The sequence below is a fragment of the Convolutriloba macropyga genome, chromosome 7 (assembly GCF_964194025.1).
Source record: "Convolutriloba macropyga chromosome 7, txConMacr16.3, whole genome shotgun sequence".
In the NCBI taxonomy this organism is placed as follows: domain Eukaryota; kingdom Metazoa; phylum Xenacoelomorpha; order Acoela; family Convolutidae; genus Convolutriloba; species Convolutriloba macropyga.
Genome location: NC_134474.1, coordinates 61,932,216 through 61,953,799, shown reverse-complemented (window position 1 = coordinate 61,953,799; position 21,584 = coordinate 61,932,216).

Sequence of the window (21,584 nt, the reverse complement as noted above, 5' to 3'; positions counted from 1 at the left end):
TTCCAGATCGGGTGCTCCTGACAACAAGTCGACGTACATGTCTGTCAAGATTCCTAGCTGTACATTTTTGTCCGTAACATCTTCCGCTAAAACCTGTAATGGACGAAAAGAATGGAACGCTGATGATTCTATTCCGTACGTGACACGTGTCATCCTTAATGTCTTCATATCCGTTGAGTTCGGTTCCTTCCAAAGTAGTCGATGATAGTCTTTATCTTGGGCGTCCAGCTGCACGTGTCTGTACATTTTTGCAATGTCTGCTGAAAGGGCAACAGGATACATACGGAAACGGATCAGGATGCTGAATAGATCTTTCTGGATCTTAGGTCCCACCATCAGTCTATCGTTCAACGAAATTCCACTGGTAGTCTTCGCTGAACCATCAAAGACTACACGCAGCTTCGTTGTTGTACTTAAGTCTTTGAACACACAGTGATGGCTGAGATAATAGATTTTCTCCTTTGGCAGTAGCATCTCATTTGCGGGTACTTCTTCCATGTGTCCTAGTTTAAAGAACTCCTGGATGAAATCGTTATATCGTCTGTACAGATCAGGCAGTTTTTGAAGTCTATGAAGGAGACTTCTAAATCTTCGTCGTGCTTGCTGCTGAGAATCCCCCAGTTCTCCAAATTCTTTCTTAAAGAGCAGTTTTACGATGAACCCTCCTTCAGGGCTTCTTCGTGTGGTTGAATTGAAGTGTTCCTCACATCTTTCTTCGTCGGTCAGATGTTTAGTTGCAGGCACTTCCTCAATTTCCCGAAAACGCTGTAAGTTGTCCTCAAATGATTATACAAAGCAGGTTTGCAAACTGGAAGAATTGGAAGTTTGCACGTTTTCGCGTCCGATTACTAACCAACCGAATACTGAGAGTCGATAAGTAACGGGAATGTTTGATTCTTTCAGTCGGTTGTTTCCAACCATCAAGTCTTCGTAGTGTCCAGCTCCAATCATGAGATCAACTTGGGCGGGTTTGTTGAAGTCGGGATCAGCCAACCGTAGTTCCTTTACTGTCTCCCAATTGTCTGTGCTGATGTACCAAGAAGGCAAATCGTTTGTCTTTTTTGTCAACACTGACGCGTAAATGATAATTTGTGCTTTGTTTTTTGGTTGAAGCAGAGGTCAAAAAATCCGCTATTAGCTGAGACTTTTTTTCCTCCGAGTCCAAAAACACGAGTATTGTTCCTCTTTCTCTTTAGCTGAAGTCTTTGTACTGCAGCTTCAGTTACAAGATTATTCGGAGATGCAGAGTCCAGAATTGCTCGCAGATATACGATTTCTCTTTGGACATTAACAGGAACAATTGATGCCTGGAGAAAACTTTCCCGTGTCTTGTTTTCATGCGTGAGGGCTGCTGTTATCTTTTGATCGACAGTTGTTTGTTCGGCATTACTGCTTGAAGCTCCAGATGTAATCTTTTCCTGTTCCCCTGCGTTGGCTTTGCGGCTGTTTCCAAAAGATTTTTTCACTTGATTGTTGACTTGATGGGCATCTTCTCGATGCAACAAGGTGTGATGCTTTCGTCCACATTGGCGGCACAAAGAACCATCACAGTTCTCTGCTCGGTGTCCTGGTCGTAGACAATTGAAACAAAGTCCTTTGATTTTGATCAGCTGGGCTTGCTCCTTGACACCTTAAACTTTGAACTTCCCACATTTGAAAATCCGGTGTTCTTCTTCACAACATTCGCATTGCTGATTCGTTGTCATGACATTAGTGTGAAGGTGTCTCTGTCCTTGATTTTGTTGCGAATGAGATCGTTTTTCGATATTTGATGAACTATTGCTTGGTGCTGCTGACTCCAAGGCTTGAACACGTTCCTCCAGGAAAGTCCTTAGTTCCTGATAGCTCTGTAGTTCTTTCCCTTTTGAAGAAAGCTCCCAGAACTTTTGTGTTTCGGAGGGCAGTTTTTCTGCAATCAAGTAGACAAGGAAGGGGTCCTGATGCTCAACTGGTTGTCCCATGTTTCAAAGAGAAAGTCTGTGCTCTTCCGTTGTGTCGACAAGTTTTCGTAATTCTCGCGTGTTTTCATTTGAAACTAGTCAATAGGAAACAATTCCTTGGATGGGGGCTCGCAGTATCAATCTTTTGTTGTCGTATCGGTGCTGCAAAATTTCCATTGCAACATTGAAGTTGTCGTCGGTGACTGTGATTGAAGTTAAAATCTTCGAAACTTCTCCTTTCACTGCTGACTTCAGGTACTGTAATCTTAAACTGTTTGTAAACTGATCGTTATCTACTACTGCTCCCTTAAAGCGATCGAAAAACAAGATCCAGTCCAAATAGTTTCCGGAAAAACTGGGCAAGTCGAGCTTCGGCAGATTAATGTTCTGTATATTTCTCGAAATCGTGGTGCTTCCGGCTGCAAATGAGCTCTCTTGTGACAAGTGTCTAGTCTTTCGCTGAACAAACCGATGAACATAGTCGATGTTTTGGCATATTTTGTCATCATACTCCTCTGTCTCAAAAATTTCATCGTCCAAGTTGTCGGGATCATCAAAAAAAGACTGAATCTTTTGGTTCTGCTCAGATAGGAAGGCTTGCTTCTTCTTCAATAATTCAACTATCTGGTGCAGTCGGATAAGGTCGTCTTCATTGAGAAGTGCGAACGGTTTGTTCATTATGCCGTCTGCTTCATTGTAGAGTTTTGTTGCAACTCCTCTGTGAGCTCCACGCGACTTTCGATGAAGTTCTAGATTTTCTGGCATGTTTCTGATGTGCTGTTGTCTCACTGTTCTTTGCTTTGCTTTTAATGCTGTTCTTTAGTTGTATTCTTTGGCTGTATTCTTTGTCTTTATCTGTTGCTGCAATACTTTGTGGCTAAAAGCTCAGAAAACAAGTTAAAATAGCGTGAAAGTTGTAAATATAGGGTTGTATCTATCCCCCCAGGAAAAATGCGGCCAATTTTAACGCGCGAACTTAGTCTTGGTACTTCAGGGGGAAGAGCAAGCTAACAAAAACCGAGTTCTCGATGAGAACTAGAGTGAGAGAGATTGACTTCCCCTGAAGTTTTTCAAAAAAAATATGCAGAATCTTGAGTATACAGTTACCCGACTAGATATCCTCTACCGGGTCCCTTGGTTAGGTTAATCAACCTAGTTATACAAGTTAATCAATTTGAATGTGGGGGGATGATGGAATCTAGTGGGGGGTCCGCTTTTCAATTTCCCTTTAAGTTTCCCCTTTTTAGGTTATCAACAAATTTTTGAGAGAGTGAATGCTTTGGGTGCTGAATGCTTTGACTATTTTATTCTTAACCTATTTTTCGGCGGACCATTAAATGTTGCGTCGCAACACTTATTTTTGTTAATTAGGCTGGCTTTAAACGCTTTAAAGACTTAAATGCTTTATGCTTAAGAAGAACTCAAGCTCAAAAGGAAACAAGTGTTTTTGATAAAATCAGATGAAATTATGATTTCTTAGTTCAAATCTCGTGGTAAGTTATTGTTGCATTTATTGAAGAAGTCATCTAGAATTGAAGTTCTCGAAATGTGAAGGTCAAAAGCTTATTTACCGCAACAGCTTCAAATAAAGATCGCGCAGATTTCTGACTAATATGAGCTTGCATAAAGATGAAAAATTTTATTACTGAAATTTTGATGCAAAAAAACCGGTCAGCAATGTATATCTGAAGACTCACTGTGAATTATGTCAATAAAAGAGGTCTTCATAATTCTTAAATGCAAGAAGAAACGACGTACCCTTGCTCAGTTTGTTCGAGGTTTCAATCTCGGATGTCAATGAAGCAGCTGAGTGTGTATCTGACCCGTCACTTGATGATGTTTTCAAACAAGTGTCAGGCAGCTGCAATATTTACTTCAAAGATCTTGATAACATGAGTTTCAATGAGGTGTGATCCTTGAAAGTTTTGTGTCATCCGTAATTTTTCCGCTACTGCGGTAACAGCATTCGGATACGAAAAAGCTAGCTCCTTATCGCCCCTTCTCTGTTATTTCCTTTTTTCAAAAGTTTTGGAAAATTTGATGTGTCTTCAATTGAAAGAGCACCTTCAAAATATTATTCTAAATGACAGTCGGCAGTGTGCACATAAAAAAACCCATTTCTCTGAAACAGCCCCGATTTTAAAATTGGATAACTTTCTTCTAGCCTTTGACACTGGAAACGTTGTGTCATCGTTTTCCCTTGATCTCACTGCCACCTTCGACGTTCTCATCAACAATTTCATTAATGAATTTTTTTGGCGCATTTGAACGATGTGACACTTAATTTAATGAGATATTATCCGTCTAATAAAAAATAGTAAGTGGCGATTCGTGGTACGGTGTCTACCAGTTTATTAGTCAAAAGCTGGGCCACATGGACCCTGCTCGGCCCAATTTATTCTCCATTTTTCCGACCCAGTTATGGTTCAGACCTTAGACACCAGCCTCTACGTACTACCTAGCGCCAACAAAGGCATGTGCCTAATTGTTCTTTCTGACGTCCAGTATCACCTCGTCTGGTTTAACTGATTTGGATTGTTGCTGAACGCTGGCTTAATTGAAAAGTGTCATTTCAAATTTGTTCGACGAAATGTTGATGTAGTATCCTATAATATTACTGGAGATCTGACAACTCTCAGTAGGCAAAAAAACCGTCATTATTACTTTAGATAATTTTTTGCGTTTAGAGCAACAATTCTAAGCTGTTTGTAAGTCATGTTAATTTCAATTACGTAAGTTATATAGCATTGATTTCCATTTTAAACGAGAGAATAATTTTCTATTTGTCTGTATCGTACATTATTTTGTCGCGATTATACTAGTGTAGGAGACCTAATGTCAAATCAAATTTCAACTTATCTGAAAACTTCATAGGGTGCAAATTGCTGGCGGTCGATATGTTTACCAATTTCAAATTGTAACAATACTTTTGCACAATTTTATCGGTTAAATGTGAAGCAGCAAAACCCTCATTTTGGTTTTTCTGTGCCACGGATCTATTCACGCCAATTTCAGAGTTAAAAAATCTATGAACTCAATTTAGCTTCAATAAAAGCTCGAGACATTAATACCTTAATACAGAATTTCAATAAATTGAACTTCTACAACCCAACAGCTACAAGATGCAACAAGAAGCAACTTCAACGCCAGCTGCAAAGAGGCCAAAGCCAAGCGACACCCTGTTCATGAAAGCCCTCTCCGCTATCCAAAGCGTGCGTCCGGAAGCTTTGTCTTCCACCTATAGCAAGAAGTACGCTAAGGACCATAGCTTTGTGATAGTTGGAGTTGGGCTGGAAAAGAATCTGGACGAGGTCAAAGCAGCAATCAACAAGACCTACCCGGCGAAGATGAGCGTAGTGCGAATCAGAAGCCGAGCTACCCAAGCACCAACCCGTCTAGTGAGAGCCTTCACGAGATGCCAGACTACGAAGACCCTTCTGATCGACCGCGGCCTGATGATCGGGCTCACCCATAACCGATGCGAGGAGTCAAGACAAGGCAAGCCCTCTTCTCATACGTGATGGGGTGATCCAGTCTTGTAGGTGCCAAGGCTTTGGTTACAAGGCGAACGCGTGCATCCAAGAAGCCAGATGCATCAGATGTGGAGGCAATCACAAAGTAAACGAATGCACTGTCCCCCGAGATAAACCGAAATGCGCCAACTGCAATGGAGACCACGCTGCCAGCTACAAGGGCTGCAGCAAATACCAGGACGAGCTGTCAGCAAATCGGCCCCTCACAGTGATAGACCTCTCTTAAATCATCGCAACCGCCACCCAAATTTTAGCCGATGCCGTGATTCATGCCAAGACCATCCGGTACGCTGACTTCTCCCGAAGCGATTTCCGCGAAGATGCAAAGACAGTGTTACCGAGTAAACTAAATGAGCAACGCTTTTTAAAGCGGGAAATGAACAATCTATTTAAAGCGCCATTTAAGCCGCGAGAAACAATTACGTAATTTCTTAACCATGTAAGCCTTACAAAAAGATTGAACGCACATAAAATCTCTTCTAATTGGCATAGAAAGCTCGGAAAAAGTTCATTTAGCATATATTTCGTTGAGCCTACTAATATACTAAATCAATTGCGCTCCTTTTAGGCTTAATAGTTTTATGTTTCAAAAGTTCTCCGTGATCGATTGTAGACTAAGACCTGCAAAAAATGTTACTAGATCTGCCGGTTTGATACAGTTTTGCCTTAATACGTTATCGAATACATTTGTGCCTCGCTATTGTTATCAGTCTTGATTGAGATTATGATCAATTAACATTGTTCGAAAGAGTGTTTGTCACCTTTATGTTGATGCCGATCCTTGAGCCGCCTTTAGTGCACACTCGTTTAGCCTAGTTAGTGTGATAAATTTTTTAAATAGTGATTGGATGGTTGGTTTGCCTTTGTCGAATTGTGTTTACTGACAAACTCATTGCTTATGACTAAAGGGTTCTACTGCTCAAACTTGTCCTGCTCCCGCTTCAGTAAAGATCCAGAATAAGTGACGAGTAATCCAAGTAGTGTATTAGCCAGGTCAGAAACTGCTTGAAGTCTCTTAAACTCCGAAGACAGAGGCGTGGTGTATTCTCGTCAGAAAATTTGATTGGACAAATTCATCAATCATTTCTATTTAACAACTAAGGTGACTTCTGAACATTGGACCTCGTCAACCAGTTCAAACGGCCAAGGACCTCAACCCGGCCAGTGCAAAGTGCTCCTGCCCGTAGACCAGAGCGAGAACTCAGGAAGGGCAGTTGAATAGTATTTCAAATATGCTCGACTGGCAGATGATTACGTCATACTCTATCACAGTGTGGACACCTCTGCCATCATTCCAACTGGATGCATGTGGGCTGGACCTCTTCCTATGTCTTCGATGAAAAAAATGCAGAAAGAAAAGGAAATGCATTGTCTCAACATCGCTGGATGAAAAACTTGTAAGACTCAACTGAATTAAACTCCTTTAAAGCCGTTAAACTGATAACCCTAACCGGCAAATCTACTTAACCCCCCTTAATTTGACTAATATGAACTAGAGTGAGAGAGATTGACTTCCCCTGAAGTTTTTCAAAAAAAATATGCAGAATCTTGAGTATACAGTTACCCGACTAGATATCCTCTACCGGGTCCCTTGGTTAGGTTAATCAACCTAGTTATACAAGTTAATCAATTTGAATGTGGGGGGATGATGGAATCTAGTGGGGGGTCCGCTTTTCAATTTCCCTTTAAGTTTCCCCTTTTTAGGTTATCAACAAATTTTTGAGAGAGTGAATGCTTTGGGTGCTGAATGCTTTGACTATTTTATTCTTAACCTATTTTTCGGCGGACCATTAAATGTTGCGTCGCAACACTTATTTTTGTTAATTAGGCTGGCTTTAAACGCTTTAAAGACTTAAATGCTTTATGCTTAAGAAGAACTCAAGCTCAAAAGGAAACAAGTGTTTTTGATAAAATCAGATGAAATTATGATTTCTTAGTTCAAATCTCGTGGTAAGTTATTGTTGCATTTATTGAAGAAGTCATCTAGAATTGAAGTTCTCGAAATGTGAAGGTCAAAAGCTTATTTACCGCAACAGCTTCAAATAAAGATCGCGCAGATTTCTGACTAATATGAGCTTGCATAAAGATGAAAAATTTTATTACTGAAATTTTGATGCAAAAAAACCGGTCAGCAATGTATATCTGAAGACTCACTGTGAATTATGTCAATAAAAGAGGTCTTCATAATTCTTAAATGCAAGAAGAAACGACGTACCCTTGCTCAGTTTGTTCGAGGTTTCAATCTCGGATGTCAATGAAGCAGCTGAGTGTGTATCTGACCCGTCACTTGATGATGTTTTCAAACAAGTGTCAGGCAGCTGCAATATTTACTTCAAAGATCTTGATAACATGAGTTTCAATGAGGTGTGATCCTTGAAAGTTTTGTGTCATCCGTAATTTTTCCGCTACTGCGGTAACAGCATTCGGATACGAAAAAGCTAGCTCCTTATCGCCCCTTCTCTGTTATTTCCTTTTTTCAAAAGTTTTGGAAAATTTGATGTGTCTTCAATTGAAAGAGCACCTTCAAAATATTATTCTAAATGACAGTCGGCAGTGTGCACATAAAAAAACCCATTTCTCTGAAACAGCCCCGATTTTAAAATTGGATAACTTTCTTCTAGCCTTTGACACTGGAAACGTTGTGTCATCGTTTTCCCTTGATCTCACTGCCACCTTCGACGTTCTCATCAACAATTTCATTAATGAATTTTTTTGGCGCATTTGAACGATGTGACACTTAATTTAATGAGATATTATCCGTCTAATAAAAAATAGTAAGTGGCGATTCGTGGTACGGTGTCTACCAGTTTATTAGTCAAAAGCTGGGCCACATGGACCCTGCTCGGCCCAATTTATTCTCCATTTTTCCGACCCAGTTATGGTTCAGACCTTAGACACCAGCCTCTACGTACTACCTAGCGCCAACAAAGGCATGTGCCTAATTGTTCTTTCTGACGTCCAGTATCACCTCGTCTGGTTTAACTGATTTGGATTGTTGCTGAACGCTGGCTTAATTGAAAAGTGTCATTTCAAATTTGTTCGACGAAATGTTGATGTAGTATCCTATAATATTACTGGAGATCTGACAACTCTCAGTAGGCAAAAAAACCGTCATTATTACTTTAGATAATTTTTTGCGTTTAGAGCAACAATTCTAAGCTGTTTGTAAGTCATGTTAATTTCAATTACGTAAGTTATATAGCATTGATTTCCATTTTAAACGAGAGAATAATTTTCTATTTGTCTGTATCGTACATTATTTTGTCGCGATTATACTAGTGTAGGAGACCTAATGTCAAATCAAATTTCAACTTATCTGAAAACTTCATAGGGTGCAAATTGCTGGCGGTCGATATGTTTACCAATTTCAAATTGTAACAATACTTTTGCACAATTTTATCGGTTAAATGTGAAGCAGCAAAACCCTCATTTTGGTTTTTCTGTGCCACGGATCTATTCACGCCAATTTCAGAGTTAAAAAATCTATGAACTCAATTTAGCTTCAATAAAAGCTCGAGACATTAATACCTTAATACAGAATTTCAATAAATTGAACTTCTACAACCCAACAGCTACAAGATGCAACAAGAAGCAACTTCAACGCCAGCTGCAAAGAGGCCAAAGCCAAGCGACACCCTGTTCATGAAAGCCCTCTCCGCTATCCAAAGCGTGCGTCCGGAAGCTTTGTCTTCCACCTATAGCAAGAAGTACGCTAAGGACCATAGCTTTGTGATAGTTGGAGTTGGGCTGGAAAAGAATCTGGACGAGGTCAAAGCAGCAATCAACAAGACCTACCCGGCGAAGATGAGCGTAGTGCGAATCAGAAGCCGAGCTACCCAAGCACCAACCCGTCTAGTGAGAGCCTTCACGAGATGCCAGACTACGAAGACCCTTCTGATCGACCGCGGCCTGATGATCGGGCTCACCCATAACCGATGCGAGGAGTCAAGACAAGGCAAGCCCTCTTCTCATACGTGATGGGGTGATCCAGTCTTGTAGGTGCCAAGGCTTTGGTTACAAGGCGAACGCGTGCATCCAAGAAGCCAGATGCATCAGATGTGGAGGCAATCACAAAGTAAACGAATGCACTGTCCCCCGAGATAAACCGAAATGCGCCAACTGCAATGGAGACCACGCTGCCAGCTACAAGGGCTGCAGCAAATACCAGGACGAGCTGTCAGCAAATCGGCCCCTCACAGTGATAGACCTCTCTTAAATCATCGCAACCGCCACCCAAATTTTAGCCGATGCCGTGATTCATGCCAAGACCATCCGGTACGCTGACTTCTCCCGAAGCGATTTCCGCGAAGATGCAAAGACAGTGTTACCGAGTAAACTAAATGAGCAACGCTTTTTAAAGCGGGAAATGAACAATCTATTTAAAGCGCCATTTAAGCCGCGAGAAACAATTACGTAATTTCTTAACCATGTAAGCCTTACAAAAAGATTGAACGCACATAAAATCTCTTCTAATTGGCATAGAAAGCTCGGAAAAAGTTCATTTAGCATATATTTCGTTGAGCCTACTAATATACTAAATCAATTGCGCTCCTTTTAGGCTTAATAGTTTTATGTTTCAAAAGTTCTCCGTGATCGATTGTAGACTAAGACCTGCAAAAAATGTTACTAGATCTGCCGGTTTGATACAGTTTTGCCTTAATACGTTATCGAATACATTTGTGCCTCGCTATTGTTATCAGTCTTGATTGAGATTATGATCAATTAACATTGTTCGAAAGAGTGTTTGTCACCTTTATGTTGATGCCGATCCTTGAGCCGCCTTTAGTGCACACTCGTTTAGCCTAGTTAGTGTGATAAATTTTTTAAATAGTGATTGGATGGTTGGTTTGCCTTTGTCGAATTGTGTTTACTGACAAACTCATTGCTTATGACTAAAGGGTTCTACTGCTCAAACTTGTCCTGCTCCCGCTTCAGTAAAGATCCAGAATAAGTGACGAGTAATCCAAGTAGTGTATTAGCCAGGTCAGAAACTGCTTGAAGTCTCTTAAACTCCGAAGACAGAGGCGTGGTGTATTATCGTCAGAAAATTTGATTGGACAAATTCATCAATCATTTCTATTTAACAACTAAGGTGACTTCTGAACATTGGACCTCGTCAACCAGTTCAAACGGCCAAGGACCTCAACCCGGCCAGTGCAAAGTGCTCCTGCCCGTAGACCAGAGCGAGAACTCAGGAAGGGCAGTTGAATAGTATTTCAAATATGCTCGACTGGCAGATGATTACGTCATACTCTATCACAGTGTGGACACCTCTGCCATCATTCCAACTGGATGCATGTGGGCTGGACCTCTTCCTATGTCTTCGATGAAAAAAATGCAGAAAGAAAAGGAAATGCATTGTCTCAACATCGCTGGATGAAAAACTTGTAAGACTCAACTGAATTAAACTCCTTTAAAGCCGTTAAACTGATAACCCTAACCGGCAAATCTACTTAACCCCCCTTAATTTGACTAATATTCATTTTTTTTAGGTAATTTTCCCCGGTCACCGGAACCCAACCCCTAGAATTTTTTTTATAAAAAAAGACCTCGATTTTGACAATTTTTGTCAAAATCAAGAAATAATCTAATTGCGGTGTTTTTTTGCTGTTCTTGACATAAAAGCGAAGCAAAAAAGTTTGAAAAAATTGACCAATTGTGATAAATCTCCGTAGCAATTTATAGAAAAAAAAGTTTAATAATCCGTGATGCAAAAATTGCATAAAGCTGTTAATTTAAGAAAAAAAGTGAACAAGTTGGTCAAGTTTTTCAATTTTGGAAACAAAAAACTCAGTTTTTTTCTCCAAATAAGCGCTCATTCAAGGAAAGTCGTAAAAAGTGTGCATTTAACACCAAGGTTCGGAGTTTTAGCAAAGCTCACATCAATTATGTTGTAAAAAACATTATATGGTTTTCATATTAGCAGCAAGTTCACTGCATCACGCCATATAAACTTTGCCTCAAGTGTTGCAAGACCATTACAAAAAAGGAATTTACGCATTACCGGGTCTGAGTTTCAATCCTAACGCGGTGAAAGTACGAAAAAATGCTCAGTTTCATTTGAGTCACTTCTTCCGTGATGAAAAGAGGCTAGTTATATGGCATGATGTGGTGAACAATTCATTGTCCCGTCATCGCAGTAACAACAATAAGCCATTTACACCTTCGCAGCTTATTGCAGAGCTTGAAGAGTATCAGGAGCGCATAGAAGCTATAGTGTATTGCCCCAGAGAGGGAACTCCTGATATTTACGATCAGCTCAAGCGTAGTACTCCAGTTACCTTCCACATAGTGAAAGACATTGTGTCTAAACGTAAAGAGGAAGAACCTAGTTTACTTAAAGAGTACAGAGCTTTACACCAAAGGCCTGCGCTTGAGCTGAAAACACTCACTATAGTGTTAGCGCATAAGAACAACCTCCGGTCCATGATAACACGCTCCCGACCAAAAAAAAGTTTCTAAGCGCCGTCGTGAAACGCTTCGCACCCGTCATGCGTTCGAGGAGGCGGAACTCACCCAAGCCTTTGATAACCTGAATGTCACTTAATCTTGCGTTGTTGTTGGAGGCTACCCGCTGCCTGGCGGTGTGACTTAGTTTACTCACGAGTTACGGGTTAGTTTGCGGTTGGTTCTCCCCAATAGTGCTTTACTAAACGTTTCGCTCTCCCCATTTTTTGAGTTATTCACTACCGTCCGTTTTCCGCAGGTTATCTGGTTTCATTTTTCAATCCGTCTTTTTGTTTCCTTGTCGCCGTGTTTCTTTCTATCCCCCGTTTATCTGTTGTTTGATGTAGTATGTTGAGTCTTTGCTGTAGTAATTTTGTTTTCTGCTAGGATCCTGGCTGGTTGTTTAGTCTCGTAGCTTGCTAGGGTGTGACTTAAGTTTGTTTTGGAGTTACGGCTAGTAAATTTCCTGACCTTTTCGACTGTTCGGTTGAGTTTGTTGCTGTGGTCTGCTAGCATTGATCTTTCCGCCTCCTCGCATGTGGCTTACCGTGTCCTTCCCGTGCTATCCCTGATTTCTGCCCCGTCGCGCGCTAGCCGCTCGACGTTTCTTTCTCGTCCGTATCGTTTTACCGTTTTGTCGCACGCCGTCCGCCCGACGTTTCCGCCCCGCCAGTGCCATTTTCCCGCTTTGTCGCGCGCTGTTCGCCTGACGCTCCCGTTCGTCCGTCCGGTTTCCCTTGGCGTCGTGCGTTACGCGTTTGGCGTCTCTTCCCGTTCGTCCCGTCTCCCGTTTTGTCCGTGTCGCGCCTTCAGCGCTCACATTTCATTCTTTCTTTCGCCGGGTACTATTGTACTCGATGAATAACTTTGCTCTTTGGCGGTTTGCTAGGCAAACTGTCACACTAGGGTTCGGTTCAACTCATTTGTGTTGTGCTGTTGTATGTGTATGTGTACTTTGTAATAGTACCAAATTAAAATTTTGGTTCCTGTTTTCATAAAATCATGGCAACATTGCAGGACAAATTCAACAAATTTTAAAGTGCGAGGGCAAAATTAGAGGCTGAACTTTATAACATCTATGATGGAATTAACAATGCTGTGGATAAGCAAGACAGGAAAGTTAAGATCGAACGTCTCATTGTGAAGTGCAAGGATGCTTTCATTAGAGTAGTTGATAAGAATGAAGAGCTCTTTGATCTGACACAAAAGACTGAAGATCCAGATGCTGCCTGTATGAACCTTGAAAAATGGTTAGAGACTGTAACAAAGAAAACTGATGAGTTCATTGCTGCTGCTCGAGGGTATATCAATTCGGTCCATGACAAAGAGACAGAAGAGCTGTATACCTTTCACCATTCCAGATCAGGTTCACATATGAGTTCCTCAAAAAGATCAGATCAGCGTCAACAAGACTTAAAAATATCAAGACTTAAAAGGGAGGAACTTGAGAAACATAAGGCAAAACTGTGCATTGCTAGACAGCGTCATGAAACTGAAAACCAAACAAAATTGCGAGATTTGGAAATTGAGCAGCTTGAAGAGAACCATCGCAAGGAAGTAGCTATTGCAACCCTTGAAAGAATTGAGTTGATGACAAAAACATCCGCCGACGGGTCTGGTACTGGAAAAAGAGCGAGTTCTTTACGGAAAGAAGTTCAGTCAAGAGAAAAAAACTTGTTCAAGATTGGGTTATTTCGTCACCAGCCGGGAACTTGGCAGAAGTTGCAAACGAACAGGGTTTGCACTTTTCTGGTTCCATCGCCCAATCCAACCAAGCAATTGTCCGACGTCCTTCAACTTAACTTCCAAACCTACACTCGATCCTCAATACACAAGGCCAACATCAACCTCCATGTTCACGAGCCGCAAGAACTAAGTAGTAGAAACAATGTAACCAATGATGCAAATAAAGCAAACAACATCATGCAAGAGCAGCAACAGCCTGAATATACGCCTCCATCACCACCAATAAGCTTTGGTATGCCAGCTCAACTAAACGCCCCAAACACAGCCCGACAACTGCCTCAAGCAACCATGCAATTCGACTGTTTAAATTAGATCACCAATTCCCTCGCAGGTCGAGCATGCCGGGACAGTTAAATTTAGTCAGCCATCCGCGTTCACCAACTTTAAATGCACTCATTAATGCTCCGCCAGCACTTAATCCGCAACAAGCACACATAAATGTTCCAGCCCCCAATACCCCGTTTTAGACCCCGTACTACTGCACTTCCCGTTAACCCCACTAGCATTCCGCTTTCCTCCTTCGCCTCCACAAGCACTCCAACTACACGCCACCAACCGCGTGGCGAATAATGTCAATTTGTTACCCCATTCTCTGCCCGCGCCATTCATTCCCTCCGCAAACGTTTTTGTACCTCAATTAATTCATCCACCAGCCCCACAAAAGAGTTTTCAGCCCCCAAAAATTGTCCCTATAACCCACGCATCTCCTGCTCCTCCGGATCCAAATGTGTGGCGTTTTCCGGCAGGAGTTCCATCTCATGCAGTACCCTTTGTACGTACATCTGCAAACTTAAACACCGTACAACTGGCCCCGTTAATCAATCCTCATATCACTACATCCCTCCGCTCCTCTCATGTACAAGCAGCAGCAGGCACTCAAAATTACGTAACATCAGACTTCATACAAGCGAATCCATTTAGTTCTTCCACAGGTACCGCCCCCAACTTTGTCACTCCGATCATTCCGCCAACGTATGGAGCTACCGTTCCAAATCCGTTGTGTTGGGGTGGCCCGCCGCATCCCACACCTTCAGCTCCTTCTTTGGACTCCGCGGATTTGATAAAGCAGTTGGCGGACGCCATCACCTGTAAGAAGAACGACCCATTGCCTGAGTGGAAATTGTCACAGTACAATGGTGATACACTGCAATGGCATGAATGGTTCAGACAATTTAAAAACGCCATAGACTCACAGTCCTTGTCTGATGATGTCAAGTTAACATACTTAAAAACTCTTGTAACTGGAAAAGCTAAAACTGCCATCGCTGAGTTTGCATACTGTGGTGTAATGTATAAGGATGCACTTAAGACACTTGAACGTAAATTTGGCCAAACACAGGCAGTAGTCAGTGCAAACTTAGACAAACTCAGCTCTTTTCCTCCACTAAAAATGCACAATAGTGATAACATCATAAACTATTCTGCATCAATTTCAAGTCTTGTTGGAGTCTTTAAGTCACTTTCATATGACTCAGACATTAAGAGCGCCTCACTTCTGAACACGCCAGTGCAAAAATTGCCGCCCAATTTGAAAGAGTCTTGGTGACTCTTCACAGTTAAGAAACATTGGGTTAAGCCAACACTCCTCGACTTCAACGATTGGTTGAAGGAGAAGGCGGAGGCACATGATTTAATGAAACAAGCATCATCAAAAGCAAGAACTGAGACTAACACCAACTCAGTAGTCAAGACCAAAGTTGCATCAAGAACTTTTGCTGCTAACACGCAAACTAAGGGCACTCAGAGACCAAAAACATCGGCAACGCCTCCACCCCCTCGCTGCATTGTGTGTAAAGGTATTCACCGCATCTGGGAGTGTCGGGTATTTAAGGAAAAGTCTCCCACTCGGCGAGCAAAAGTAGTGGCGGAGGCAAAACTGTGCTTTTCATGCTTGAGAGAAAAGCATATGTTCAGGCAGTGCCCAAATCCTAGGAAATGCATGAAGGACGGTTGTAACAGCTCCCAAAATACACTTCTTCATGGAGCTGAGAGGGTTTATCCATCAAAATCCCCTTCAACCAACAATAGTAATTTAAATGCTGGCGCAAATCAAAGTAAACTTTCTAGTGTCCAATCATCGAGTACGACCACTACTTTGTCATCTCTAAGTAATGTAAAAGGCCTTCTTCAAGTGACTGAACTACAGTTGACAAGCTCTGCTGGTAAAGATACCACGGCTTTAGGTTTGTGCGATACCGCTTGCAGTAACTCTTGGGTGTCCAATGATCTTGCAAACAGACTTGGCTGGCACGGTACAGCATTGAAACAAACAGTCAAGGGTATAAATACCGAGGAGGTTGTAGACACTAAGTTAGTCGAACTAATTGTAACACCACGCGACAACTAAGCATTTGAAACTTTCAAAGTAAGCCCTTACGTAAAGGAAGATTTGAATATAGGCGCCGATGTCATCAACATTAAAGCACTTCAGGAAACAAACTCGCACCTAGCAGTTCTATACCCAGTTACATATTGCTATAGAAACATCGAGATGATACTTGGACTGGATGTGAATCATGCCGTCCGCTAATTAGAGTACTTCGCTGCCGACGAGAAGTACTTGCCCTTCGCTGTTCGTTTACCCATAGGTTGGGTTCTAAACGGCCCTCTACCGTCGTCTTCAGGTTTAGTCCCGACATGTTTTAAAGCAAATATGGAGCAAGATTTTGAGATCGCTAGTCAGGTAAAATCTTGGTCCGACATGGAGTCGTGCGGCGGACTTAAGCAAGTAGACCCTCAAACTGCCGCGGATGCACGTGCGCATGATATTCTTGAAAACACCACAATGCATAATAGAAAAAGGAACGATGTAGAAATGCTATGGGGTGAAGACAACATTGAACTGCCCAACAATTATTTCTCAGCGCTGGTTCAATTAAAATCTTTGGAAAAGTGGCTAACGAAAGATCAGACTTTAAGGGAAAAGTACTCGAATACCATCAAAGAGGACTTAGACATGGGCTACGTAGTAAGGGTCAAAGATGCTCATAGGGTAGAAAGTCGCTCGGAACGAGAGTGGCACCTACCACACCATCCGGTTGTTAACCCGAACGAGCCGGGCAAGGTCTATAGGGTACTAAACGGAGCAGCTAAATTCCACGGCGCATCTCTTTACAAGTCATTATTCACCGGACCTGACTTACTGCTAAACCTAATCTATGTACTTCTACGGTTCAGACAACATCCATTTGCCGTATCCGCCGACGTCGAGTGAATGTTCCTCCAAGTTGGAGTGTTACCATGTGATCAACCATCATTGCGCTTTTTGTGGCGGGAGGACCCCACATCAAATGTTGTGGAACACCAGTACACACGCCACATCTTTGGGGCAAAAGATTCGCCCACCTGCGCAACTACGCACTTCAACGCACGGCTAGTGATAATGCTAAAGAGTACCCAGAAGCTGCTAAAGCCGTCCTTGAGAACTTCTACATGGACGATTACTTCGACTCAGTGGAATCCCCCGAGAGGGCCCTCATTAGGTCGAGGGAATTGGTACATCTTCTCCATTTAGGTGGGTTCAAGCTTACTAAGTTTGTAAGCAATGTACCAGATCTGGCTGACCGAAATGATGGGTCTGCTCAATCCACTGAACCGAAGGTCATCGTTTCATGCACGGAGGAATCAATGCACAAGCTTGGGTTTAAGTGGGACCACAACAACGATACTCTGGTTGTGAGTAGGGTAACCAACAGCACCATCACAACAAGTTTAACACAGCGCTTGGTCTTCAGTTTTATTTCGAAGGTCTACGACCCAATTGGTCTTGTCGCACCGTATACTGTTGGTGCTCGGTTAATCTTGAAAGACAATTGGCGTGTCAGTGGACAAAGTTGGGATGACGAGTTACCTAAAGACACAGTTGACAGATTCTTTTTCCTGGTGTTATGAAATGCCGCGGATAGCTGAGATCACTATACCAAGAAGTTACTTTTCAGGACCATTCCAACATCTTGAACTCCACATGTTTGGTGAAGGCTCGCAAGACGTATTCAGCGCAGTAGGTTTTCTTAGGGCTCAAGTAACTTGCACCTCCGGGGAGATTATAACAGAACTGGCGTTTGTCTTGGGCAAGGCCCGTGTTGCACCTATGAAGGTAATGACAATTCCTAAGTTGGAATTACAAGCCGCTCTCCTCGCTGCCCGTTTAAAAAGGGAAATCTGTCGAGCATTAACGGTTACTGTGGATAAAGTCTTTATGTGGGCAGATAATACAATCGTCCTGCAGTGGATAAACTCAACAAACAAACACCCCATCTTCATTGCAAATCTTGTTAGTGAAATCCTGGAGAACATCAGCGTTGACAATGGAACCACGTCGCCACTTGTGATAATCCGGCAGATGCTGGCACGCGTGGTATGTCCGCTGAAGTTTTGCAATCAAGTAGCTGGGTGAGAGCTCCTGACTTCTTGAGAACTAAGCAATTCCCTTTTGTGCCAAATACTGACGTCGTTGATAACATCAAGCTCGGTGTTGTAATCAAGGGACAAGATGATGACTCCATCTCATCTCTAGCCGCATCCGTAACCAAGCCCCATAAGGAACAAAGCATAAATCTAATCCCGTTTGATAAGTTCAGTTCTTATCTAAAACTACTTCATGTCACCGCATATGTGCTCCGTCTTTTACCATGTCATGAAGGTTACCGTATCGTAGACGGCAGCATAGCCGACCCTGTTGAGCTTGACGAAGCCGAACGTCATCTCCAGTACTTGGTTCAAGGAGAGTCCTTTAATACTGAAAGAAAAGATCTTCTTGACAACAAACCCGTTAAAAAGAGCAGCCGCATTGCTCAGTTTACTCCGTTTATTGGGCTTCATGGTCTCATCCGTTCTTCTGGTCGACTCCGGCGGCTAGTGGAAATTGACTTTGACACTAAGCATCCTATCGTGATAGATGCGCGTCATACTTTTGTTAAACTGTTTCTGCGGCATACTCATTTGAAGAACCATCATCAGGGCATCGATTAATCAAGATCAAAGGTACAGGAACGTTATGCCATCCTAAAACTACGTTCCACACTGCGTTCCATCAAATCAAACTGCGTCTTGTGTAGGAAGTTCCGTGCAGCAACCATTCAACCTATCATGGCAGAACTCCCAAAGGAGAGACTCGTATACCAGTCTCCTTCCTTTACCAATACCGGGGTTGATTACTTCGGCCCATTCTACTTCACAGTTCTTCGGACTACCGAGAAGAGTTGGGGATTTCTCTTCACTTGTCTCACTACTCGTGCTATCCATGTTGAAAATGTCCCGTCCATGGACACTAGTTCCTGCGTAATGGGAGTGGAGCGCTTCGTCTCCCGTCGGGGTACTCCTGCTATGATTTGGTCGGATAATGGTACGAACTCCATTGGAGCGGAGAAAAAGCTCCGTGAATATATGGAAAAATGGAATACACTTAACATTGCCGCCGAACTTGCACATAAAGGCATTAAGTGGAGGTTCAATCCACCCAGTGCGCCACACAAAGGTGGCATCTGGGAGAGGTTAGTTCGTAGTTTTAAAAGAGTACGGTACACTATCCTCGGTACGCGTCGCCTCACAGATGAGGTGTTGAAAACTACTTTTTGCCTGGTCGAATACGCACTAAACTCACGTCCCTTGACGCCCGTAAGTGCCGACCCGTCCAACGTAGTCGCAATAACACCTAACCATTTTCTACTCGGTAATCAAGCAACCGGAATTCCGTCTATCGTTGGCGTCGACGAGTTCGATCATCGAAAGCGGTACGCCCGTGCACAGTCTTACGCCAGTGCCATTTGGGCACGTTGGTTTAAGGAGTATGTACCTGCGCTAAATCGTAGATCTAAGTGGTAGACGCCTGCCGAGCAGCACCTCAAGGTTGTTGATTTAGATTGGACCGTTGAAGAAAGCAACCCTAGGGGTTACTATCCAACTGCTCGGATTGAAGAACTCCGTTACGGCTCCGACAGCGTCGCCCGCTCCGCCGTCGTACGCACGTCATCCGGATCGCTCGTCCGCACACTCTTTAATCTTGTACCGATCTTCCCAACATTTTCTTCTGGCCCGGAAGATGTTACCGAGTAGCTAAATGAGCAACGCTATTTAAAGCGGGAAATGAACAATCCATTTAAAGCGCCATTTAAGCAGCGAGAAAAGTTTCGTATTTTCTTAACCATGTAAGCCTTACAAAAAGATTGAATGCACATAAAATCTCTTCTAATTGGCATAGACAGCTCGGAAAAAGTTCATTTAGCATAATTTTCGTTGAGCCTACTAATATACTAAATCGATTGCGCTCCTTTTAGGCTTAGTAGTTTTATGTTTCAAAACTTCTCCGTGATCAATTTTAGACTAAGGCCTGCAAAAAAATGTTACTAGATCTGCCGGTTTGATATAGTTTTGCCTTAATACGTTAGCGAATACATTTGTGCCTCGCTATTGTTATCAGTCTTGATTGAGATTATGATCAATTTACATTGTTCGAAAGAGTGTTTGTCACCTTTAGACAGACAAGACCACCACCACTCTAATCTACTCCGCAAGCTCTTCAAAGTGCCTCCTGAACCCAACGAGCAAGACGATCTAGACTGCGAAATACCACCCAATGAATAAGACCGCAACTAAAGCAACCAAAGACAACAACTACTGATACTGATCACACAACTGCGACAGAGGGACTTAAGAGCGCTGGGAACCCACAACTCAAGAAGTTCCAACTCAGACGAGTGAAACACACATACATTGACATTGACATTGACATTATTACCTTATTACACCAAAAAAAAATACATTGTGGAAAGAGAAGTTTAAGATACGCCGGGACAAAAGCTAGGAATGCAACTCTACAATTAGATGTAATGAGAACCACTCTAAGTTTCTAAAGTTGCGAAAAAACATACCCAGAAATGTTTTTCCATCAGTCTTCGTTTTTGTTGTGAACAATTGCATAAATCGAAAAACGATTATTCAGAAAAAGTTTTAAAGCTGAAATCTATTGAAATTTGCGTAAATATATTTGTAACACACAGGCGTGATACCAACCAGGCAGCGTTTTTTGAACAAAAGGAACTAAGATTTATGCACCAAGCTTTTCCTTGTGCCTTCTCTGGTGTTTGGAGTCTTTCTCAATGTTACCGTTTGTCGTGCAACAATCAAGTCGGAAGTGAAACTTGAAAAAACATTGACTTTTGTCCTAATCGCAACCAAAACGAGTTGGTTGTTCCCGCAACTTAAAACTGAAAAAAACTTAACGAACTGCCTAGAACAATGTAATTGAATCCTTATCTGCATTCTCTCACATTTTATGGTTTACCCTTCGTTCAAAGAACAAAACCTTCTTTCCCCAAAACAATTTTGAGGACAAAAGTCTCTACTGTTACCGGCAAATAGTTTCTTTGTTCCACAACTTGTGCGACGCACTGAAGAGAGGATCAGCGGTCAGTGCAACCATCAAGTGCCGAGCACATTAAACGGAATCCGAAAGCTGGCAGCCGGTCAAGACAACAAAAAGACACAGAAAAGACACAGAAAAGACACAAAAAAAGACAAGCAATTTTTTCAGCGATGAAGCCAAGTTTGGGTTACAAACGTCACCCCGACGAGAGGATCTAGTTTTTTTTACTGGTTTCAGACGTCGCCAGCAGAAGTCCGCCCGAGGTCTTAGACGTTACCTCTGAGGTCCTGTTCCCCGGTTAGAGCCGTCCAAAATCTCTACTTTTTTTCGACAAAAAGCCTCCAAAAAATTGATATTTGTCCCCCAAAAAACCTTATTTGTTACTATAACACCTCGATTCATAAACCTTGACTAGTTTCATTATTTTCAAAGCGAGTAAAGGCAATTTTCTCATTTTTAAAGAAAAATCGCGAAAAAAAAACACAAAAATCAGAGAAATGTTCCTTAAGTCAGAAAATTCAAAGAACACAATTTAGTTTTCTGACTACATATCCG